At 44.3% G+C, this 26,845-nt stretch overlaps 1 long non-coding RNA gene across 1 annotated transcript in view; it reads right to left on the bottom strand.

The window, feature by feature from the left end:
• Positions 1 to 26,845, bottom strand: part of LOC137326124 (uncharacterized) — a 705,949-nt gene that overhangs the window by 665,919 nt on the left and 13,185 nt on the right. The gene's annotated exons all lie outside the window — the stretch shown is intronic.

Below are 26,845 nucleotides of genomic sequence, written 5' to 3'. Positions count from 1 at the left end.
AGCTGGAAATAACATATTTATTTGAAAACACACATTGATTATTAAGGACGTGAATCCTAATATCATTAGTCTCGGCGGTGCCATTATAGGAAAGAGGTAAGTAAAGACCAGATACTTCCCCATAGAAAGGATTGAAATCCGATTAAGGTAGCTCTCAGGCAGCCCGATCAGCAGAAGCTTGAAACCAAGTAGTCTGCCTCGCCAGTTGGCTGGGGAGATGCATGATGCAGGGAGATTACAAAAGGAAAGGAAAGAAATAATACTTGTCTTAAAAATAAATAATTTTTAAAATGTTGTAGTTTTTCAAACATCACAGAAAGACTTGAGTTTTTGAAGCAAACTCCCTTATCTCCACCGCTGATGCCCTTGTCCCCAGTAAAACCCTTACTTTTTCCCAGCCTGGTCATTCCCCCTAGTATGGCCACCATCTTCACTCCCTCAATGCAAGAGGTGCAGACTGTCTCAGGTTGAACCAGGCTGTTTGTAACCTCAGCATCTTGTTTGACTGAGAGAACATAAGAACATAAGAAATTGGAGCAGGAGTAGGCCAATCGGCCCCTCGAGCCTGCTCCGCCATTCAATAAGATCATGGCTGATCTGATCCCAACCACAAATCTAAAGAACACAAGAAGTCAGAGCAGGACCCGGCCACATAGCCCCTGGGCCCTCTTCGCCACCCACAGGGCATTGACCGATCCGAACTCAGCTTCATGTCCAATTTCCTGCCCGCTCCCCATAACCCCTAATTCCCTTTACTTCTAGGAAACTGTCTATTTCTGTTTTAAATTTATCTAATGATGTAGCTTCCACAGCTTCCTGGGGCAGCAAATTCCACAGACCTACCACCCTCTGAGTGAAGAAGTTTCTCCTCATCTCAGTTTTGAAAGAGCAGCCCCTTATTCTAAGATTATGCCCCCTAGTTCTAGTTTCACCCATCTTTGGGAACATCCTTACTGCATCCACCCGATCAAGACCCTTCACAATCTTATATGTTTCAATAAGATTGCCTCTCATTCTTCTGAACTCCAATGAGTAGAGTCCCAATCTACTCAACCTCTCCTCATATGTCCGCCCCCTCATCCCCGGGATTAACCGAGTGAACCTTCTTTGTACTGCCTCGAGAGCAAGTATGTCTTTTCTTAAGTATGGAGACCAAAACTGTATGCAGTATTCCAGGTGCGGTCTCACCAATACCTTATATAACTGCAGCAATACCTCCTTGTTTTTATATTCTATCCCCCTAGCAATAAAAGCCAACATTCCGTTGGCTTTCTTGATCACCTGCTGCACCTGCATACCAACTTTTTGATTTTCTTGCACTAGGACCCCCAGATCCCTTTGTACTGCAGTACTTTCCAGTCTCTCGCCATTAAGAAAATAACTTGCTCTCTGATTTTTCCTGCCAAAGTGCATAACCTCACATTTTCCAATATTATATTGCATCTGCCAAATCTCCGCCCACTCACCCAGCCTGTCTATATCCCCTTGCAGGTTTTTTATGTCCTCCTCACTCTCTACTTTCCCTCCCATCTTTGTATCATCTGCAAATTTTGATATGTTGCACTCGGTCCCCTCCTCCAAATCGTTAATATAGATTGTAAAGAGTTGGGGACCCAGCACCGACCCCTGTGGAACACCACTGGTTACTGGTTGCCAGTCCGAAAATGAACCATTTATCCCAACTCTCTGCTTCCTGTTTGATAACCAATCCTCCACCCATGCCAGAATATTACCCCCAATCCCGTGATTTTTTATCTTAAGTAATAATCTTTTATGTGGCACCTTGTCGAATGCCTTCTGGAAGTCTAAATACACTACGTCCACTGGTTCCCCTTTATCCACCCTATACGTTATATCCTCGAAGAACTCAAGCAAATTTGTCAGACATGACTTCCCCTTCATAAAGCCATGCTGACTTTGTCCTATTAAATTATGCTTATCTAAATGTTCCGTTACTGTCTCCTTAATAATAGACTCCAAAATTTTACCCACCACAGATGTTAAGCTAACTGGCCTATAATTTCCAGCCTTCTGCCTACTACCCTTTTTAAATAACGGTGTTACATTAGCAGTTTTCCAATCTGCCGGGACCTCTCCTGAGTCCAGGGAATTTTGGAAAACTATCACCAAAGCATCCACAATCCCTACTGCCACTTCCCTCAAGACCCTAGGATGGAAGCCATCAGGTCCAGGGGATTTATCCGCCTTGAGTCCCATTATTTTACTGAGTACCATCTCTTGAGTGATTTTAATCGTATTTAGCTCCTCCCCCCCGAGAGTCCCCTGTTTGTCCAGTGTTGGGATATTCTTAGTGTCCTCTACTGTAAAGACTGAAACAAAATATTTGTTCAGCATTTTTGCCATCTCCATGTTTCCCACCATTAATTTCCCGGTCTCATCCTCTAAGGGACCTATGTTTGCCTTAGCCACCCTTTTTCTTTTTATATAACTATAGAAACTCTTGCTATCTGTTTTTATATTTTTTGCTAATTTCTTTTCATAATCTAACTTCCCTTTCTTAATCAATCCTTTAGTTACTTTTTGCTGTCTTTTGAAGAATTCCCAATCTTCTATCCTCCCACTAAGTTTGGCTACCTTAGAGGTGAGCTTCCGACCCCATCTCCTCACCGTCACAAAAACTGCCTACTTCTACCTCCGTAACATTGCCCATCTATACCTCTGCCTCAGCCCATTTGCTGCCAAAACCCACATCCATGCCTTTCTTACCTCCCGACTCCACTATTCCAATGTTCTCCTGGCCATCCTCCTCTCCTCCACTCTCCATAAACTTCAGCTAATCCTAAACTCTGCTACCCATAACATATTCCACACCAAGTCCCACTCTCCCATTGCCACTGTGCTCGTCAACCTACATTGGTTTCCGGTCCTCCAATGCCTCAGATTTAAAATTCTCATCCTCGTGTTCAAATCCCTCCATAGCCTTGCCCCTTCTTACCTTTGTAACGTTCTCCAGCCCTACAACCCTTCGGGAGCTCTGCGTTCCTCCACCTCCGGCCTCTTGTGCATCCCAAAATCCCAGTGCTCTCCCATGGGGGCTGTTCCCCAGCTGTCTCGGCCCAAGTTCTGGAATTCCCTCCCTAAATCTCTCTGCCCCTGAACAAACCCCCTCTCCTCCTTTAAGGCCCTCCTTAAAACCCATCTCTTTAACCAAGCTTTTAGTCACCGCTCCTAATAACTCCTTCTTTGGCGTGGTGTCGACTTTAGTCTGATTACGCTTCTGTGAAGCACCTTGGGACCTTTTTCGATGTTAAAGGCGCTATATAAATCTAAGTTGTTGTAAATATATCACTTAAATATAAATCAGGACCTTGCTCTATATGGGTTTGGCTCATGCGTCCACTAATTTTTATGTTATTTTCCATTTCTTAATGTCTGTAGCAAGTGGGCTTTAAGTGTTGTTTCAGCCAATATTGTGGACTATCATGGAATTATGAACATGATGGAAAGTCCACCTGAATTGTCAATGGGGAAATTTTAACACCCAAGAACGGGTGGGTTGGGGGCGGGTGGGAGCTTACAGTAGCAGAAGGAGGCACATCACCATCCGTGGCAGGCACGGTGTGCAGTTCTAAGATCTGCAGGTGCACAAGACAGAGGTGCGCAACAAGGACCTGGGGAAGAGCAGAGAAGAGCACCAACGGAAGGGCTGAGGTCGCAGGAGGCACTTCCCATGTGAGAGGGTCTACAGAAAGAGGCTGAGCTTCTTGGACCTCTCTGAGTAGCAGTGCCTACGCAGGCTCTGATTGAGTCGGCAGGTGGTCGCAGACACCTGCCGATTCCTTCATGAAGAGCTTCTCCCAGCTGGGCCTGGTGGCCATGCATGGCCTGTCGCACTTAAAGTCACCACTGCCCTCAATTTTACGCGCACAATGCGTGGCATCATGTCTTGGCATTCACGATGAAGCACACGAAAGGGCAAATTCACAAAAGGGATTCAATAATGGGCAAGACGTGGCAGTGGTGGTGAGAATTATTATATTTAATGTGACATAAACAAAAAAAAATTATATAAATTAATAACATGGGATTTAGTCAATCACCCTTGTGCATACACGGTGAATTACAGTTGCTTAGCCTTTCTCTTCCTAACACTTCTATGTGGTACAACCCCTGTGGCTTCAGCAGAGGTAGTGGCAGGTTGCTCAGGTCCCTGCCCTGACTGCTTAGATGTACTCGGTCTACGACCTCTGGGTTTTGGAGCCCGTGAGCGCCCCGCCAAAGATTGCTCCAACTGCATCTGTACAGGGGCAGACTCGGCCATCAGGAGAGGAGGCAGCATTGCAGGTACTGGTTGAGGGGGAGGGCGAGTGAGACGTGGGGGTGTTTTGAGTGGAGTCCCCACTTCCATGCCCCCATTCACCATCATCCCTCTTCCGGGCCAGCACAACATCACTCCCACCACTCTGCTGGCCTGCAGGCTGGTGAGCAGATGTGCCGAGTTCTAAGGCCATGGCTGAAGTATCTGTCTGCCTGTTTAAGACGGCAGACATGTTGACATCCAAAGTCCGCACGGCCGTTGTCAGGGCCTGCATGGACTCATTGGAGAGCCATGCTTGAAGCTCAAAGGAGGATAGCATTCGCTCTGTCACAGACATTCCCGCACTTACCTGCGCCACCAATCAACTAGCGATGGAGTTGGACTCCTCCATCCTCTCTGTTACTGTGGAGAGTGTCTGTGGCACGTTTTCCAGTACCTCGCAAAGGTCCAGCTGTACCTCTATCATTCTCATTCTCAACAATGGCCCATGGGGTTCAGCATTTCTGTCAAGCTGAGCAGAGCTGGGAGAGGAGTATGCCCCCCAACACGGACTCTCCACAGCTGCCCCTGCCACCAGTATCTGCTTGTGTACAATTGAGTGGTGAATCATCAGGTGACAACCCAACTGTCTGGCTAATAGGACCCACCAAAGTGCCAGTGTCTGCGCTGGTGCACAGCTGTATTTCATGTGATGGTGCACCCTCAGAAGGATTGAGGTCCTCTTCGGAATCGCCTTCTTCCTTTCCGGTTGAATGTTGTCTTCCAGGGTCTTCACGGATTCAACAACTGAAACGTATATTAATTATTCATCGGAAAAGTGGCAATCTTTCCAATGACCATATTGATGTGTGAAACAGGTCAATCATTGATAAAATCAATTCAACATTTGTGTGAAGGATGTTAAAGTTCTGTCACCAGCCATCTCCAACGGATAGGCAGGCAACGGTCCGACTGATATCCATGGCCTCTTCCTCTGCATCTGTCAATTGGACTATTTGTGGTGGTCCTTCTCCAGACCTACTCATCTCCCTTGCAGTTTGCGCTCTCTTCTCCTACAAGGGGATAAATAACAGACCCGTGAGTGACTGAAGGTGACATGGTCACCCGATGGATGAGCCTGAGAATGAAACCGATGCATCAGAGGGTGACTATCAGACAGATGCATCACATTGCATGAGGATTGGGGTGAGTGGCAGTGGTGGGTGCGTAAATGAGGAGGTGAGGAAGTGCATAGAAAGTGAAGGTTAGTTGATGCTGAAACTTAAGTGGGTGTGAGGAGTGATATGATGGAGTAGGTGTGCTAACACAGAGTGAGGTGGGAGGGTGCATTTCACAGGATGTGGGTGAATCATCATATGTACTCACTTTTCCTGACCTGGTTAGGTCATTAAACCGCTTCCTGCATTGAACCCAAGACTTGCTCACCATGCTCCTGCTGCTCACCTCTTCTGCCATCTCCAGCCACCCCTTCTTAGTGGCAGAAGCAGGTCTCTTCCTCCTGTCAGCTGGGTACAGCCCGTCCCTCCTGCTTCACACACCAGCCAGTAGCACCTCAAGGGAAGCGTTGCTCTGTGTCCTTCCATTTCCCTTTTTCCTCCTTTCTCCTTCAAAATCCATTTTTGCATTTGCCCTTTAAATACTCCAGTTCATATTGTGTCACTCGGGTGCACAGTATACCCACTGCGCAGCTTGGAGACACAAAACCCAGAGGTAAAATTAAGTGCCTTCAATTGAGCTGCGATCACTCAATCCGACGCGCTAAAATTATTTTTGGGTTTCTCACGCGACTATTTACCCACCCGCTGAGTTCCCGTCGCCATGCTAAAATCATGCCCTAGGTTTCAGTCCCTTTCTGCCCCACTGTCATTTGAACACACAATTAGAGCCAGTGTTGCTGAGGAGAGGAGTCCAACTCAGTTTAATAGAAAGGAATTCTTTGAATTTTTAAATGGAGCAAACATCTGGTTCTCTTGTAAATGAGGCTGTGCCAGATTTCAGCTGTGTGTTCAAATGACATTGGTCGCTCTGCAAATACGTGCCATCATTTTCCATGTCTGGCTATTAGTGTCCATGTCTTCATGGCAGGTGGTGGACAAGTAACTGTTCCTTATGCCTAGAGTTACAGGTACAAAGCAATGCATTTTATAACGTGAAACATTTTTACTTGTTAGCTGAAGACCTTGTGAGGTGAATTCCAGTGTTTACTTGACACTTAGAATGGGGACGTGTGCAGAAGGGAAGTGGGTGGGCTAGGGTTGACTGTTCCAAAATTACAAAAGAACCAAAGGTGATATAATTTCTGGTTGAAGTCAGAGGGATGAACTGTCTCACTGAGATGTGATAAGGAAAGAAAATGGTGAAAGTAAATAGCAGATTGATTACACCGCCAGTCATGTTGTTGCCTTATTTGATGTATACTTAGTTCAGGTTCCAGATGTATGGTACAGTGAAGGGAATTGCCGTGGGGTACTCTGTTGCAGTCTGTTTGAACACTACCATTTCACCTCTGGGACCTGGGCTTGAATTCAGTGCAGACATAAGAGATGATAGTTTCTTCCTCCTGACAGCTGTCAAGGGGCCTAATTGAAATGACTCAGGGAGGCTTACTTCAGTTCCCAGTGGATGTGAGTCTGCAGCACACAATTGTTCTAGGGCTTGGAGCTAATTTGGTCATTTTGCCCAGACAGGTCACAAGCAGACGGTGGAGTAGAAAATAGAAGAAACATCAGGCAGGCTCAATTGATGGGATACATTTCAGAGTTTGGATGCAGGATTTCTGTCAGTGCTATGTAGGCGCAGCCCTGCATTATATTTGATCAATGTCATAACTGTGAGCAGAAAGTTGCTTTCTTTTCCAGCTGGAAAACCCCATTATCTTAGTGAAGCCTCAATACAAAATCAGTACAGTTCTGTCTGGTTTTTAACCACTCTTCTGACTCTGATGATGGCTACACACTGGACATGTTGACTTGTCTTTTCTATTTGCAGGTGGTGTTTGGACACTTGCCCTAATGGGGTGGGCTGGAAAATATGACAGAGGCAAACCACTGTGGAATGCCTATGAACTAGGCTGGAACCTTCTGTACATTTCCAACATTTTCTGTTTTTATTTTTTACAGTGGGCTGTCTTTTTTTAAAAAGACATAGAATTCACAGCACAGAAACAGGCCATTTGGCCCAACTGGTCTCTGCCAGTGTTTATGCTCCACACAAGCCTCTTCCCACCCTACTTCATCGCACCCTTTTTGATGTAAACTGTCAACAAAAGCCAGTTTTGGTGCATGTGGCCTGGTTTTCATTTGGTTTTCCAGACTGTGGAACTATGGGGATGATTTCACACTCCCAGTACAGTAACCCAAATCCTACGACCTGTGTCCCCTGCCAGCGTGACTCCACACCAGCAGCGTAGAATCCCGTAATTGCCACTTATATTGTTTTTCCGGGAAAAAAGAAAACTGTTAAAAGTACTTGATGTAAGGAAGACACATAGCTGATAATGTAAGAGTAAATTTAACATTAGCTCCTGCTTCTGACCTGCCTGAATGTTCATTGCTCACTGTTGCTAATTGTGTCACTTACTTTCCAGTTTTATTCCATGTCTTTCCATCACGTGTCAGTTAATAGAATGAAAGACTTGCATTTATATAGTGCCTTTCACAACCTCATGACGTCCCAAAGCACTTTACAGTAAAGGAAGTAATTTTGAAGTGAAGTCACTGTTTAAATGTAGGGTGAGGAACTGTTGTGCCACAGCTTTTGGCCACCTGCAGTAATCTTTAATAAAAGTGACAGGCATCTTGATAGAAGTGATGATTCAGATTTCTTTTAATTTGGGTTCAGTTTCAGATTCTGATGTGCTCAATTCAGTTAGTGGGTGGTAGATTAAAACCCAGCACCCACCAGTAAAGAACAGGGCTGCAACATACCAGGGCCCAACATTTTTGGGGCCGATATCCCAGTGTAAGTGAAGGGATGTGCCACTGTGAACCTCGGTCACTGACTCCATCAGAGTATGCTGCGGGGGGGGGGGTGGCTGCAGGAAGAAGGAGGCTGGAATCTGGAAGAGCCAGATCCAAGCTTTGCTTGGGGCAGAACCTCCACCCACCCCAAACAAGGGGATTTAGCCAGAGGAGGGGATCCAATATTAGGAGTCTCCTTGACCCTGTGTTGGGATTTGTGGGGTGCCTGGTATCACGGGTGACAGGATGTACACTGGCCTTCCGGCCAGCAGAAGTGCAGTTCTCCTGGTTGTAATAAGCCTGAGTCCTGGCTAGGATCCACAAAATATTTTTTTTTAAATCCAGCCAGGAGTTCATTGTTACTACTAGGAGGTGGCCTGGGGCCAGACTGCCAATTTGTGCAGAGGCCAGAACTACTGGCTACCTCAAACATGAGCCCTGAATATCAGAGGGGGAAGGGCCAAGAAGAGGGAATTCCCTTAATCTCCAGCCTCCCTGCCACTGAGTACCCTTGATACCAGGACCCAGAGTACAGCCATACTCATCAGTGCAAATGGGGTCAGCCGAGGGGTCCATGCCTGCGTTCTGATCTGGATCCCCAATAAAATCTGCCACTGTCATTGAAATTGGCCTCGTATAAAGAGGGACTTTTGGGCCTAAATAGGTATCATGCTGGTGGTGCTAGCTGCTTTTCCTAGCCCCCCTTGGTGGGCACCCAAAATGTGCCAGTAGTGAACGTGCGACCGCCAAAGCCATGTAAATGAGGTGACCTCCCCCCGATCCCAGATACGCCAGTGCCCGCTCCACCACACTTCCACTGGTGAGGCGGGGCTGAAGATTCTCAGCCACATTTTGTTTTTGGATCAGTACTGCACATGCATCTTTGCTGAAGCGATGCAGTTTTAAATCCAGCATTAAGATATTTGCAGTATTTGCGGACACTGCAGAATTGTCGAGCAAACAAATTGTCGAGCAAATAAATTGCTTTCCTGCATAATATTGAAGCAAATGGTAATCGCTGAAACACCAGTTCCTAAATGCAGAAATTGGAAAAAAAAACCATTTGTAAACGGTGTTTGAGGCTCAATCTCAATGATTTAGGCTGCAAAGCAATTCAAAGAAAGAAGAAATTTATAAAGCACCTTGCACGACCTCAGGACATCCCAAAACGCTTTACAGCTTATGCATTACTTTTGATGTGTAGTCACTATTGTAATGTTAGTAAACGCAGCAGCCAATTTGCATACAGCAAGGTTCCACAAAACAACAATGAGATAAATGACCAATGAAATTGTTTAGGTGGTGTTGGTTGAGGGATAAATGTTGGCCATGGCACCAGGAGAATTCTTCGAATAGTGCCATGGTATCTTTTAACGAGCACTTGAAAGGGCAGACAGGATCTCAGTTTAATGTCTCATCTGAAAGATGGCATCTCTGACAGTGCAGTACTCCCTCAGTACTGCGCTGGAGTGTCAGCCTAGGTTATGCTCAAGTCCTAGAGTGGGTCTTGGACCCACAAGCTTATGACTCAGAGGCAAGAGTGCGACCACTGAGCTGAGTCTGACATTCAAATGATATTTTTATGTGATAATATTTCTCTGGTGTAATTTAACAATGGGCCAGAATTTGCTGTCAAAAAAATGTGAGGCTTATGAAGCCCACTGCTATTTATGCGTAAATGGTACAACAACTTCAGATGAGGTGCAGGATATCCAAAAAGTTGCTGTCTGGGTTGTGCTGCTCTACCACTAGCTTTGAGAAAACAGCATCTCGCTGTCTGCCTCACCATTGAAATTCACTGAACTGCGTGAAGCTCCTGTATTTGAGCGGTAGATACGAACTAAACTCGCCACAGGAAGTTAAGTCTTGTCATTTCAAGTCTAAGTACCCTTTTAACGACATGATAAATGTTAATTACTGCCAGTCCACCTCTCTGGCACTGGAAATTAACTATTACAAGTGGGGAGTCCCATTTCGACAGGTTTCAATTGTTGAAGATTTTTAAAATTTGACATTTTAAAATTTTTACTTTCCCTTCTGACTTTTTATCTCTCTCTTAATCCAATCATTCTTTCTGTACCTGATTTGACATTGAATTCACCCACTCTAATTTACACTTCCTTCTCAGACCTTGCACTGTTAATTTCACAATCCTTCAATCTGATTGGTTATGGAGATACACAGTTGCTTGCCCTGTTCACTCAGGTCCCTGTTTCCCTCACTGCGATGATATCAGCTCTCAGCATCTTGCCACGCAAAAAAATTTTAAACCTAAACATGCAAGGGCAAGTCGAACTGATGGCAGACGCCATTAGATGCCCTGCTACAGCACATTATAGCCCAATGATCTTGATACAAAAATAATGGTATCCCAGGCAACATATATGAATTCTCCTGATCATTTTTCTTCTTGCCCCTTGTTGGATCTCTGTCTCTTTCTGAAAACACTCACCTGAGGCTGGCTTTCACAAGGAATAAATACATTTTTACAGTAAGTGCTTAACGATGTGTAATTTAACAAAAAAAATGCCTTCCCTCTTCCAACCCCATTGTACTAAACAATAGACTTGAACATTTCCATTAAACTCACTTTGAAAATATTTCTAAACAAACCAAAATTGTGTCACATTTTGCTCTCCATCAAAAGGCCTGAAAATGGGCAGTTTAGTTAATGGAAATGAACTCTGGCTCCACATAATTGCGGCAATCAACTATTATTTGAAACCATAGTCAAATTTGAAGGTAAGACTGTAAAAATTCTGCTTCGCAGTCAGCAGCCTTACCTTCTATCCAAAAAATTCTCCTCGGTATCTATTAAGATATTACTTTAATCCATCAGCCTCTGAAATAGTTTGCCTCCACAGCAGCTTGAAAGTATTTTCTCAGGATATCCAGCTCTTAAAGCTTGTGTTTCTGATATGGGATTTAAGATCCACTGAAGCAGCCTTGTCAGGTCTAAAAACACCATAAATAACATTGATGCTTTTTTTTCCCGAAGGTTCACTCTGTAAATCCACAGATTGAGTGTAAATTACAATAATTTTTGATCATTTTGGATAACCGGTGATAAATAGGCAAATTGGCAGCATATTTATTTATTGAAATAACATTATCACACCAGAAATTGTGCTGCATATGATGTTGAGTATTATATGTCTAAGATATAATGGATTGTTGTTCTGTGAATGCAACATTTCAACATAGAAAAAAAAGATTAAAGTGTATAAAATGGATGTGAAAAATATGACTATTGGTGCTTCAGGAAGATTTACTGTATGTGGAAGAGCAATTCTGTGGGGAAATGATAGATTGAAGGTTCAGGACTTGTAGCCTATTTCAAAGAAAAGTGGAAGCTTGATAGAATTGTGATGAGAGATTGGATCAAAAATTCAATCCACAGAATTATGTTGATTTTTAAAGGGTATGTTAGCCACCAATGAGGAAGTTTACAGTACAGAAGACAGCCCATCGTATTTATGCTAAAGCAATCCAAAACTAATCCCACTGTCCTGCCCTCTCTCCCTGCAGCTCTGAATCTTCCTCTGCTTCAAATATTTATCCACTTTTCCTTTAAAAAAAGGTAATGGTCTCTACCTCAACCATGTCTGTGGCCTTGCTGCAACAATTCTGTGTAAATAAACTTTTCCTAACTCTCCCTCATTCTCTTAATAATGTTCAATTGATGACCCCTTGTCACTCAATCCCCAACCACCAGAAATAGCCTTTCTCTATTCATTCTATTAAAACTCTTCATGAGATTAAAAGCCTCAAGTGATCTCTCTCGCTCTCTGGTAGAGAGAGAACCTTTTTTGCAAGTGATACATTATGTTTCACTGTGTGCTGAAGCTAGTACTCTACATTTCAACCTTTTCTTACCCATGTCTCCGAACAATGGGATCGTAAAAATCACCCATTATTGCCCTGTTCCTACATGTCTCTCTGAAGTATCTGCAAATTTCCCTTCCTATCTCATCTCTGTTTTATGGCCAGTTATACATGCTGATAATTATACCATTTGCCTTCCTATTTTGTAACTCTATCCATATGGATTCTGTTTAAAGCAACCCCTTTGGGCATCCTTGTGTTCTAGCACTGTAATAGAATCCTTTACTAACATTGCCACCCTATCCCCCCTCTCTCCTTTGAAAATGGCATTATCAGGATTATTGAGTTCCCTGTCCTGTCCAAACCGAAATCATATCTATTATAGATAATAGATCATATCCCATCAGTTATTAATGTTTCTAATGCTCCAGTTTTATTTTGAATGCTTTGTGCATTCACATGCAACCACACAACCCTGACTCCAATTTTTTGGAACATTGATCTTTGTTCACTTTTCTGGTTTTTTCGTTATCGCTTGCTTGTTCCACAAAAGTGACCCTGAATTTCCATGGGGGCCGTTCCAATCTCCTGCTGAAACTTCAGTTGGAACCCCCAAAGAAATAGCATTAACATCCGTTTTAAGCCATTGGGACCATTTCTCAAGGGGTTCCACCAATCTCTCGCCAAAGATATGGCAAGAGATCAGAACAGCCCTTGTAGCAATTCAGGGTCAGTGTTTTTTTTAGCTGTCACTATTTCTTTCCCTTTTTCTTCTGGTAATATTTTTTCACTATTTATTTCAACTAAGTCTTTTGCTTCTATTCCAACAGTTTTACTAATCCTGCTTTCCCTGTCTAGATTTTCACTCTCTCTCTGCCACTATTCATTTGAATTCTCCCCCACTGTTCAATTTACCCCCCCCCACACACACAAAGACATTGGTGCTGTTTGGGTTCAGGAAGGCTGTCCCTTTGGTATGGCTTTCTTTCTTTTGTTCTTGAACTTGGCCCACTACCTCAAGAATGTGAACCCTTCCCTCCTACACCAGCCGGCATCAACTCATTGACCTTCCTCTCCTTAACCAGGGCATGGCACAGGGAACAATCCGGAGATTACCACACTTGAGGTTTTGCTTTTCAATCCAGTGCCTAACTCCTTAAGCTCTCTTTGCAAGATCGTAAATGTACTTCTATCGATGTCATTGGTTTCAACGTGAACCACAACTTTTGGCTGTTCTCCCATTTCGTGATGTCCTTCACCCTAGCACCAGGGAGACAACATACCATTTGGGAGTCTTTAGTCATGACTGAAAAAAAAATCTCTGACGATAGAATCCCCTACTAATGCCAATTCTTGTAATACCTGCCTTTCAGACCCAGGTAGTCCTTTGCTTTACAGTGCTGCTATGTTGCTCAGGATCACCCTTTTCTGAGTCATCTTGTACTTGCTGAACACTCGGGTGAATTTTCATTTACCACCTGGCAGAAAACGGGGGGTGGGGGAGCGGATCGACCACCGAATTCAATGGAAATGAAAATCAGACGTGGTATAAAACGGGTAGCCAATTCGCTACCGCCCATTTTCCACCCAGGGTTCATGTGAATATTCACCCCTAAGTATCTCTTGGAAAATTCCAGTAATTCAATGGTTCCCTGCACCTGTGAGGCCATCTCCCTCTGCTGCCCCCGGGAATGGTCACCCACTTCTCTCTTTCTACACTATCCCTGGGTCCTGAGCGGTCTAGCACTGTCTCTTGAGTGACCACATACTGGAGAGTACGATCCACAAACCCTTCATCCTCCCTCCATGGCTGAACTCCCATTGATGTCAAACTCCACACTCTCGGCCTTTCACACTCCACTGGCCTCATATGATTCAAGATCTTCCCTCACAATGCACGTGCTTAGAATGCAGAGTGGGTAGCTTGTTCTCAGGCCACCAACACTACTGCCATTGGCTAGCTACTGGTAGGGACATGACAGTTGTCCAGTGGGATACTCCTTCTTTGCAGGGAGATATAACTTTCACATAGTGCTTCCTCATGCAGCTTAAGGTACAGAGGGGGGAAAAAAAGAGGGATAAGTGTGTTGAAGTTGTGTTCCTCCATTCCGTGATGCTGTGTGCGAAGTACCAAATTGCAATGACCCTACAGTGTGAAACTCCATCATTTCTTAAATGGATCTCTCGATATCATAGTAGAATCATAGAAGTTTACAACATGGAAACAGGCCCTTCGGCCCAACATGTCCATGTCGCCCAGTTTATACCACTAAGCTAGTCCCAATTGCCTGCACTTGGCCCATATCCCTCTATACCCATCTTACCCATGTTACTGTCCAAATGCTTTTTAAAAGACAAAATTGTACCCGCCTCTACTACTGCCTCTGGCAGCTCGTTCCAGACACTCACCACCCTTTGAGTGAAAAAATTGCCCCTCTGGACCCTTTTGTATCTCTCCCCTCTCACCTTAAATCTATGTCCCCTCGTTATAGACTCCCCTGCCTTTGGGAAAAGATTTTGACTATCGACCTTATCTATGCCCCTCATTATTTTATAGACTTCTATAAGATCACCCCTCAACCTCCTACTCTCCAGGGAAAAAAGTCCCAGTCTGTCTAACCTCTCCCTATAAGTCAAACCATCAAGTCCCGGCAGCATCCTAGTAAATCTTTTCTGCACTCTTTCTAGTTTAATAATATCCTTTCTATAATAGGGTGACCAGAACTGTACACAGTATTCCAAGTGTGGCCTTACTAATGTCTTGTACAACTTCAACAAGACATCCCAACTCCTGTATTCAATGTTCTGACCAATGAAACCAAGCAAGCTGAATGCCTTCTTCACCACCCTATCCACCTGTGACTCCACTTTCAAGGAGCTATGAACCTGTACTCCTAGATCTCTTTGTTCTATAACTCTCCCCAACGCCCTACCATTAACGGAGTAGGTCCTGGCCCGATTCGATCTCCCAAAATGCATCACCTCACATTTATCTAAATTAAACTCCATCTGCCATTCATCGGCCCACTGGCCCAATTTATCAAGATCCCGTTGCAATCCTAGATAACTTTCTTCACTGTCCACGATGCCACCAATCTTGGTGTCATCTGCAAACTTACTAACCATGCCTCCTAAATTCTCATCCAAATCATTAATATAAATAACAAATAACAGCGGACCCAGCACCGATCCCTGAGGCACACCGCTGGTCACAGGCCTCCAATTTGAAAAACAACCCTCTACGCCCACCCTCTGTCTTTTGTCGTCAAGCCAATGTTGTATCCAATTGGCTACCTCACCTTGGATCCCGTGAGATTTAACCTTATGTAACAACCTACCACGCGGTACCTTGTCAAAGGCTTTGCTAAAGTCCATGTAGACCACGTCTACTGCACAGCCCTCATCCATCTTCTTGGTTACCCCTTCAAAAAACTCAATCAAATTCGTGAGACATGATTTTCCTCTCACAAAACCATGCTGACTGTTCCTAATCAGTCCCTGCCTCTCCAAATGCCCGTAGATCCTGTCTCTCAGAATACCCTCTAACAACTTACCCACTACAGATGTCAGGCTCACCGGTCTGTAGTTCCCAGGCTTTTCCCTGCCGCCCTTCTTAAACAAAGGCACAACATTTGCTACCCTCCAATCTTCAGGCACCTCACCTGTAGCGGTGGATGATTCAAATATCTCTGCTAGGGGACCCGCAATTTCCTCCCTAACCTCCCATAACGTCCTGGGATACATTTCATCAGGTCCCGGAGATTTATCTACCTTGATGCGCGTTAAGACTTCCAACACCTCCCTCTCTGTAATATGTACACTCCTCAAGACATCACTATTTATTTCCCCAAGCTCCCTAACATCCATGCCTTTCTCAACCATAAATACCGATGCGAAATATTCATTTAGGATCTCACCCATCTCTTGTGGTTCCGCACATAGATGACCTTGTTGATCCTTAAGAGGCCCTACTCTCTCCCTAGTTACTCTTTTGCACTTTATGTATTTGTAGAAGCTTTTTGGATTCACCTTTGCCTTATCTGCCAAAGCAATCTCATGTCCCCTTTTTGCCCTCCTGATTTCTCTCTTAACTCTACTCCGGCAATCTCTATACTCTTCACGGCATCCACTTGATCCCAGCTGCCTATGCATGTCATATGCCTCCTTCTTCTTTCTGACTAGGGCCTCAATCTCCTGAGTCATCCAAGGTTCCCTACTTCTACCAGCCTTGCCCTTTACTTTATAAGGAATGTGCTTACCCTGAACCCTGGTTAACACATTTTTGAAGGACTCCCACTTACCAGACGTCCCTTTGCCTGCCAACAGACTCTCCCAATCAACTTCTGAAAGTTCCTGTCTAATACCATCAAAATTGGCCTTTCCCCAATTTAGAATTTTAACTTTTGGGCCAGACCTATCCTTCTCCATAGCTATCTTAAAACTAATGGAATTATGATCACTGGTCCCAAAGTGATCCCTCACTAACACTTCTGTCACCTGCCCTTCCTTATTTCCCAAGAGCAGGTCAAGTTTTGCCCCCTCTCTAGTCGGGCCATCCACATACTGACTGAGAAATTCCTCCTGAATACACTCAACAAATTTCTCTCCATCCAAGCCCCTAATGCTATGGCTGTCCCAGTCAATGTTGGGAAAGTTAAAGTCCCCTACTATTACCACCCTATTTTTTTTGCAGCTGTCTGTAATAGGTAAGCACAGGAGGCCATTCGGCCCATCGTGCCTGTGCCGGCTCTTCGAAAGAGCTATCCCATTACTCCCACTCCCCTGCTCTTTTCCCATAGCCATGTAAATTTTTTCCCTTCAAGTATTTATCTAATTCCCTTAAGAAAGTTACTATTGAATCTGCTTCCACCGCCCTTTCAGGCAGTGCATTCCAGATCATTAGAACTCGCTGTGTAAAAGAATGCTTCCTCATGTCACCTCTGGCTCTTTTGCCATCACCTTAAATCTGTGTCCTTTGGTTACTGATCCTACTGCCACTGGAAACAGTTTCTCCTTATTTGCTATCAAAACCTGCATGACTTTGAACACCTGTCAAATCTCCCCTTAACCTTCTCTGTTCTGAGGAGAACAATCCCAGCTTTTCCAAGCTCTCCACATAACTGAAGTTCCTCATCCCTGGTACCACTCTAGTAAATCTCTTCTGCACCCTCTCTAAGGCCTTGACATCCTTCCTGAAGTATGATGCCCAGAATTGAACACAATACTGCAGCTGAGGACTAACCAGTGTTTTATGAAGGTTTAGTATAACTTCCTTGCTTTTGTACTCTATGCCTCTATTAATAAAGCCCAGGAGCCCATATGCTTTTTTAAAAAAAAACTGCCTTCTCAACTTGTCGTGCCACCGTCAAAGATTTGTGTATGTGCACCCCCTGGTCTCTGTTCCTGCACCCCCTTTAGAATTGTACCATTCAGTTTATATTGCCTCTATACCCAAGTCCAGGTCATTAATATATATCAAAAAAAGAGCAATGATCCTAATACAGACCCCTGGGCATCACCACTGTATACTTCCCTCCAGTCTGAAAAACAACTGTTCACAACTACTCTCTGCTTTCTGTCCCTCAGCCAATCTTGTATCCAAGCTGCCACTGTCCCTTTAATCCCATGGGCTTTAATTTTGCTCACAAGTCTATTATGTGGCACTTTATCAAATACGTTTTGAAAGTCCATATATACAACATCAACCAAACTACCCTCATCAACCCTCTCCAAAACTTCATCAAAGAACTTAATCAAGTTAGTCAAACATGATTTTCTTTTAATAAATCCGTGCTGACTTTCATTTATTAGCCCATACTTTTCCAAGTGCCAATTTATTTTGTCCCAGATTATTGTCTCAAAGTTTCCCCACCACCGATGTTACGTTGATTGGCCTGTATTGCCAGGTTTATCCCTCTTTTTTTGCACAGGGGTGTAAAGTTTGCAATCCTCCAGACCTCTGGCACCATCCCCATATCTAAGGAGGATTGGAAAATTGTGGTCAGAGCCTCTGTAATTTCCACCCTTACTTCCTTCAGTAACCTAGGATGCATCCCATCTGAACCGGATGACTTTTCTACTTTGAGTGCTGCCAATCTTTTAAGTACCTCCTCTATCTATTTTTATCCTATCCAATAATCACTGCTACCTCCTCCCTTACTGTTACAATGGCAGCGTCCTCTTCTCTAGTGAAGACAGATGCCAAATATTCATTTAGTACCTCAGCCATGCCCTCTGCCCCCACAAGAAGATCTCCTCTTTTGTCCCTAATCAGTCCCACCCTTCCACTATTTATGTTTATAAAGACTTTTGGGTTCCCTTTTATGTTAGCCGCTAATCTATTCTCATACTCTCTCTCTTTGCCCTTTTTATTCCCTTTTTTAGATCTCCTCTGTACTTTCTGTATTCAGCCTAGTTCTCTACTGTACAATGAACCTTACATTTGTCATAAGCTTCCTTTTTCTGTTTCATTTAGTTTCTACATCTTTAGTGATCCAGGGAGCTCCAGCTTTGGGTGACCTTCCTTTCTTCCCCCACCCCCCCGTTCATAATAAAAAAAAGAGTAAATGGTTACAATAAGAGCTATGAAAATTCATAAGAAATTTGGAGGCCTCCAGGACAGATGGGTGCTCATGACGTGTCCCTAATAGCATGTGTGCCCACCAGTCCCTTTCAAAATGGACAACCTCCCCCTGATGATGGAACTTCCACGGGGTCAACAGCAGAGGTTTCTGGTAGGTACATTCCAGCACTTGTTCAGGGATGTGACCCCCCCACCCCACCCATGCATTTTTGACCCCTCTTTATTTTATATGTATATAACTTGTAACTAGACCAAGAACTTGTAGCTAAAAATTATAACTGGCTTCACTTGGCAGCATGTCCTCGTGCTTGAGAAATAAATTGGAGCCTAGATGACCTCTTCAAAGGGGTACGTTGTGCCTTTGTTCATATTACTTATAGACAGTTGTCTGTCAGGATAAAAGGGTTTGATTGTTTCCTTTTACGATCAACATGAGCTTGCTACTATGTGAAGGAGTCAGAGCCATTATCTATCAGACTGCCCCACCAAGGGATCTGAATCTGATTGAGTCAAATCCTATTTGGCTAAGTTGTGTTTGTTTAAGTTGTTTACATCTGCAATTTCTTTTGTCTTTTATCTGTCACCTGAAGGAGTAATTTAAATTGGATCAATTTTGATTAATCGTGAAAGATATTTTCCATGGTGCCAGTTCGGACATGAAAGTACCATTACATTACTGCTACAACCTTCACCTTACTGCCTTCTGTTGTGGGACTTACATTTTTGTCCTCTCACCCATTCTTCAGAGGCCACTATAGGATCTCCATTGGGAATACATCTCTACATGATCTTTTTGGTGGAAGATAAGGAAGAGGAATAGAGGGAGGCCAGACACCGCAGCAGGTGTATAGCACTCACCGCCAATATCTCCCCTGCAGAAGCTCCAGACCAAGGCACCCCTAACTCCAGTTGACCCCAGAGCAGTGCGCGTAGAGATGCCAAGCTACATGAGGGAAGCCATCAAGTGAGTTTTGCCAAATGCTGCGGCTCACCCCCACCATATGCTCTGCACTTCCAGTGGCTGTCAAGATTACCACTGCCCAGAACTTTTAAGCAATGTGGTCATTCCAGGTTGCCACAGGGGATATTGCTAACATTCTATCAGCTGTGATTAGATGCATCAAGCAAATGACACATACATTGTTTGCTCAAGCAAGCCGGTTCAGCATATTCCATAAGGATGCTGGAAGCAGCACAACAAGACTCTGCAATTGTACCAAGTGGCAGGATTCCCCACGATTCAGGGAGTCATAGATTGCACTCACACACCAATCCTGCTCCCTTCATCAATCCCATCAGTTACATCAACAGAAAAGGATACCACTCCTTCAAAGCCTGGCAACACCACATCATGCATGCCAATGCCTGACTTCCTGGCAGTCCTTGCAGCCCACTGTGTCACCATTCTTTCGAGTAGTCTGGGTGAATCCTAAGAGATCAAGGCTGCCCTCTACAGCCTTCGCCAATGATATCCAAGCACTTTCAGGACATCATCTGAGCACCACTACTGTGAGGTCCATTTTGTCACAAGAGTCATCATTGAGCACATAACTGGGATTTTGAAGGCATGCTTCAGTCTGAGGGTGGCGGGGGGGTGGGGGGGGGGATGGATTGTGGACTAGTCCAGCTAGAATCTCCAAGATAGTGATGGTTTGCCTAGTACAACTACGCTTTACAAAGAGATTTCTTCATGAAGACCCTGAAGGCACCAAAGAGCAGCAGGGGGTCAAGCAAATCAGGAGAAGCATCATGAAGAGGATGACAGCTGCACAATCATGTATAGACCTTCCTTTGACAACGATATCTGCCCAAGCATAAACTATCCTTTCTACATCTTCCATCTTTCACCACAAAAGTGGCCTCTTCAGCAGCCTCGACACCTCACACAGCTCCTGGTCATGGCATCTCATCCAAGCCACTTCCAAATCTTACTGGATGAGCAAAAATTTTCTCCAACTAAATATTGGGAAGACCGAAGCCATTGTCTTCGGTCCCCGCCACAAACTCCATTCCCTAGCCACTGACTCCATCCCTCTCCCTGGCCACTGTCTGAGGCAGAACCAGACCGTTTTCAACCTTGGCGTCCTATTTGACCCTGAGATAAGCTTCTGACCACTATCCACTCCATCACCAAGATTGCCTACTTCCACTTCCGTAATATCACCCGTCTGCTGCTGAAACCCTCATCCATGCCTTTGTTACTTCCAGACTGGGCTATTCCAATGCCCTCCTGGCTGGGCTCCTATCTTCCACTCTCCATAAACTTGATCTCATCCAAAACTCTGCTGCCCGTATCCTAACTCGCACCAAGTCCTGTTCTCCCATCACCCCTGTGCTCGCTGACCTACATTGGCTCCCGGTCCGGGAATGCCTCAATTTTAAAATTCTCATCCTTGTTTTCAAATCCCTCCATGCCCTCGCCCCTCCCTATCTCTGTAACCTCCTCCAGCCCTACAACCCTCCGAGATTTCTGCGCTCCTCCAATTCTTGCTTCTTGCGCATCCCCGATTTTAATCGCTCTACCATTGGTGGCCGTGCCTTCAGCTGCCTAGGCCCTAAGCTCTGGAATTCCCTCCCTAAACCTCTCCGCCTCTCTACCTCTCTCTCCTCCTTTAAGATGCTCATTAAAACCTCTCTCTTTGACCAAACTTTTGGTCACCTGTCCTAATATCTCCTTATGTGGCTCAGTGTCAAATTTTGCTTGATAATGCTCCTGTGAAGCACCTTGGGATGTTTTACTATGTTAATGGTGCTGTATAAATGCAAGTTGTTGTTGCTGTTGTTGCTAGAAACAATGCCTGCCTGCTGAAGGACTCTTAGTGTAACATTAGTTTATTTAAACTCAAGCTGTGAATATTCCCAGTGACTTTTACTACCCTGCTTCTCCTTGGCACCAATGATGCATCTTTCAAACCTAATCTCATGCTCCTCCTGGATCCCAGCTAAATGGCAGGAGTATGTGAGAGAAACAGCTTTTGCCTCTCCATATGAGCCTCTTGGTAGCTGCATCCTGAGATGGTCCAACTACAGTCTGTTTCTCTTTGGCTTCTGCATAAGAAGCTTGGCCCTGCCTCCTTTCTGCCACGTGTGCATGAGGAAGCTGGCTGCTATCCTGACAAACTGCAGCCTTGGGTGTGCACTTTTCTGCCATGCCACTGGTACTGGCAACTAGCTTTGCAAGGCCACTGATCATCAAGAAAGCAAAATGGTACCAATTAGATTATTGATGCTCTGGGGACACTTCTCCATAGTCTAGCCCCACTATAGAGGCCAAGGTAGAGCCCTTTCAAATCTGGCATCCGATATCAATGGCAGCAATCTGTGCATCCATGGCGGAAGCACAGACTGCTCTTAGGACCTTTGTGGTGGTGATACTTACTGCAAGTACGTCTGGAGCTGCTACATTATTCAGGGTGGACTGCAGTGATGCAAACCTATCCATTTTGGTGCCACAGATACAGGCAGTGGACACTTCCAATTGAGCTTTTATCTGAAGCACATTCTGGGAGATGGGCACCAGTGCCTGCTCATATAAGAACTTAAGAACATAAGAAATAGGAGCAGGAGTAGGCCGTACAGCCCCTCAAGCCTGCTCCGCCATTCAATAAGATCATGGCTGATCTTCGTCCTCAATTCCACTTACCCGCCCTATACCCATATCCCTTGATCCCTTAGAGTCCAAAAATCTACCGATCTCAATCTTGAATATCCTCAACGACTGAACATCCACAGCCTTCTGAGGTAAAGAATTCCAAAGACTCACAATACTCTGAGTGAAGAAATTCCTCCTCATCTCAGTTCTAAATGTCCAACCCCTTATCCTGAGAAGCTTATTTGATGTTTGATGCTTTGCAAGCATTCTTCTTTTAAAAGTAGGGCTTCTGTGATCTGGGTCCCCAGGCTATTCATCCAAGGCCAGATATTTCCTCACCCTACGAACAAGGATCTTTTCTTCCTTATCTTCCACCCCCGGTTCCTCCTGGTTACTTGGTCTCTGCAGCACCTTGTGTACTCCCCTCTGGCTTAATCTTTAATGCCACTCAGGAGCATGTTTCTGGGCTGGTGCTAAGTAGTAAGAGGATAAATGATGGGATAAGGAGAAGAAAACAGGTCGCACAGGAGTACAGTCACGACAAATCTACAACTGGCACCTGCCCACTGACGTCCTCTCTCAGCCTCATGAAGCTTAGAGGCCTGAGCTCGGGACAAATATCTCCCTCATGTAATGTGCAATCTTCTCCTATAAGAAGAATGCAGACATGGTTGACGTGAAATTCAGTCCAATCCAGGTGTCAGCATGCAGGCCAGAATAGGGTGATGTTAGGAGCATGAATCAAACAATTTCACACAATGTGAGGCTTTCAGGGAGGGGCATGCATGTCAAGCAACGAAGGAAAGAACACCTGGAGATGAAATATGAAGTGTACCCTTGGCCTTGTACACATTATTGCAACCTCTTGAAGTATTTATAACACATTAAGGAGAAGGGATTTGGATGTGGCAAACAGGAATAGAGCAGTGCATTACTGAAAGGTATAGCAGCCAAATTGTGCACAGTAAGGTCCCCCAAACAGCAATGAAGTAAATGATCAGATAATCTGTTTTTTTAGTGATGTTTGGTTGAAGATAAATGTTGGCCAGGATACCAGGAGAACTCCCCTGCTCTTCCTTGAATAATACCATAATATCTATTCCACCAAAGAGGGTATCCTCGAAAATGGTCTCAATTTAACGTCTCATCCAAAAGACGTGACCTCCAACAGTGCAGAACTCTCTCAATACTGCACTGATGTTAGAGGATAAAATGAACCTACAAATATAAATCCAGGTTAATAAAATTCTTAATTCCACCTCAGAAAAGTGAAAATTGAGTGTCAACTTAGCCCTAAGGAAAAATAAATTCAAATTTGCTAAAATGTAATAAAGGCTAGTTTTGGTTTAGCTCTTATTTTGAGTTTGCATTTTTATTTATCCCTTTTAGAAGGCTATGTCACCTTCATACTAATGTAATTAGATGAAGTTGGAAATAGGAGAGGAATAGGATAAAATGCAAATTACAAAAAAGAAAATGGTCTCAAACTGAGTCAAACAAGATTGAAATGAGAATTCACTTTTCATCTTGTCAAAGGAAGGACAACATTTTGAATTTTTAATTTGGCATATTAATGATCATCCATCAATAGCAAAAGACTATAGTGGATATAAAATATGGGAACATCATCCCAGAGGCTTGACATGCCTCATTTAACAAAAAGAACAGCAATATAATCAGGATAATCCTCTTTATGAAGAATGAGAAAGCTTGACACAGCTCCCTACTGTTAGGTTCATGGCTATCTCACAAGTCTTCAACTGCTTTATAAGGTAAATTCACTGATCCCGCACATAGGGAGTGTGGGTTGGAGAATTGGTGCGCCAGTATTCTAGTTCTAGTTCCAACTCCTGTATCATTCAAGTGCAACTCCCTCCTGGGAGCATGGGATCAATGAAATTATCCTTTTTGCTATTCTGGTTTCTCTATACAAAAGCCGTAAGAATGAGGAGTACAAGAAAATCTGTTGCTATGTGGCGTAAGCAAGTTCTGTAGTAGACGAATAACATTTCATTCATATCTCTTGGTATTTAAAAGTTTGTGCCCATTGTTCATCTGTCACATCATGCTTTTCAAAGGTGTCATACTCAAAAGTGTCACACTTCAGAATATCACTGCTCAGGGGGTCAGATTTTTGAGGACTTGTCTGTTAAATCACTCATCAAATGTTCAATTGATTAAATATGAACAAATGAAAACAATTAGATTAATTTGCTAAGTATTCATGAGGAATGAGTAAGCAGGAGAAAATCACTCATTTTTTTTGAAGATTACCAATCCCAAACTAAATAGCAGGACATACTTGGCGGGGATGTTCTTCTGTTATACCACCCAAAATCAGAAGCTATAGTGGGGGAAAATTTGACAGGGAGGCCTAACACCATGTTCCCACCCCGACCTAGATTTTGCTCTCCCCACCCCAACAGGGAAGGAAGGCAGCCAGCTACCCCTTCCCTGGACCACTACATATGAATGACATTGGGAATCCAGGGACAGGAAATTGGCCCAATTTTCTTCCCTTCTGCCACTGCTGACCCCAGAAACTGCCAGGCGATGAGCGATGATATACTGTGGGGCAGCAGTGCAAGGCCTGGTTGGTGGGAAAAGGCCTAGTAGTGACCATCCCTTCTTCCATGGCCCCAATCACTCAACTCTTGAACCACTCAGCCGAGCCAAAGGCCGTCATTAAAAAATATTGCCAACTCTTTGGGGTGCTTCTGCCTCCTTTAAATGGGCTCCTTCCTCTTCATGGTGTTGCAGAGGGTGTCCCGCCTCAGCACCACTGCATCTTCTTCTTCAACAGCGGTGGGCTTCATTTTGTGGCGGGGATCAAACTGGGAGCAGGCCCTGCGTAGATAATGACCCCGACTGTGAACGGGATCATGGCAGGGTTATGGCAGTGGTTGAAGCTCTGCCTCCACCCTCATCAGGTGGACGTGGAAAATCCAGGCCACTGATCCCAAATCAGCAAGAAGTGACCATGAAGTTTTATGAAGTTAGTTTGAGCTGGCATCCTGAATTTCACCCCCAGCTGAAAATTTACCAGCAAAAGTACCGTTTATACTAAAGGATCCCTTAAAAATTAAATAATATTGAATAAAAAGCTACTTCCTTTTCATACAGTTATGTTGTAATTCCCTGGAAAGTGTTTTCTATGTTTGGAGCCTGAGGTTCAGTTTGAAGGATTTAGATGGAGTTTCAATTAATGCTATGACCTTTGTTGTTCATTTTTTCCCTCAAATTTCTTGGTTGCTAGTGACTCACTGCAGTCCATGCCAATCTCAGCAAGCCTCCCCTTTTCATTTCGGCTGCAGAATACAGGCAAGGATTCTTCCTTACTGAGACTAATGAACATTTACAGAGCATGCCAAGATTTGTTTTTTGGTTAGTCTTGCCATTTCCTTCCCTTCCCTCGCTGTCTTGTGGTGAAAAGTTCAGAAGTCTATGAAGTAACTGAATTTCTTTTGCATAAAATACCAATACAACGTAAGCCAGAAACTATTGGAGGGCAATTTTCCTCTACTTTCTTCTCTCTGGGCTCCAGGCAAGTGAAGCACACTGTATTTCCAGGTTCAGATCCCAAAGATGTCCCCAAGGTGCCCTAAGAACAAAAGAACATAAGAAAAAGGAGCAGGAATAGGCCTGCTCCACCCTTCAATCAGATCATGGCTGATCTTTGGCCTCAACTCCACTTTCCTGCTTGATCCCCATATCCCTTGATTCCCCTAGAGTCCAAAAATCTATCCATCTCAGCCTTGAATATACTCAATGACTCAGCATCCACAGCCCTCTGGGGTAGAGAGTTCCAAAGATTCACAGCCCTCTGAATGAAGAAATTCCTCTTTATATCAGTCGTAAATGGCCGACCCCTTATCCTGAGACTATGCCCCCGAGTTCTACACTTGCCAGCCAGGGGAAACAACCTCTCAGCATCTACCCTATCAAGCCCCCTCAGAATCTGATATGTTTCAATGAGATCACCTCTCATTCTTCTAAATTCCAGAGAGTAGAGGCCCATGCTACTTAATCTCTGCCCATAGCACAACCATCTCATCCCAGAAATCAATCTGGTGAACCTTTGTTGCACCCCCTCCAAGGCAAGTATATCCTTTCTTAGGTAAGGAGACCAAAACTGTGTGCAGTACTCCAGGTGAGGTCTCACCAAAGCCCTGTATAATTGTAGTAAGACTTCCTTACTCTTGTACTCCAACCCCCTTGCAATAAAGGCCAACATTCCTTCCGAATTGCTTGCTGTACCTGCATGTTAACTTTCTGTGTTTCTTGTACAAGGATGTTTCCTGTACGAGTTTCTGGCGGCCCTGTGTTTGGGCTCCCAAAAATCTGGAGGGAAATCAAGTGGAAGATCATGTTAGTGCCTTCTACCTCATTACCATGACTGGCCTTTGCTTGTACCTCCTTCAAGCACCAGTGCTCTCCCAACCATGGAAACCCTGGCATCGGACTGCCTCCTGGCAGGACTCTGCACCTGGAAACAAGGGAGAAAGACAACCACAGCTGTAGGTGGGGAGGACCTGCATCATTGAGAATAGCTGCTGGCTTTGGTGCCTACTGGTTGCTGTCCCAAAATACAGCTGCCAGAAAGCTTC

The sequence above is a fragment of the Heptranchias perlo genome, chromosome 10 (assembly GCF_035084215.1).
Source record: "Heptranchias perlo isolate sHepPer1 chromosome 10, sHepPer1.hap1, whole genome shotgun sequence".
Lineage (NCBI taxonomy): Eukaryota > Metazoa > Chordata > Chondrichthyes > Hexanchiformes > Hexanchidae > Heptranchias > Heptranchias perlo.
The sequence above is the reverse complement of the archived record's forward strand: the minus strand, read 5'-3'. Positions and strand labels throughout refer to the sequence as shown.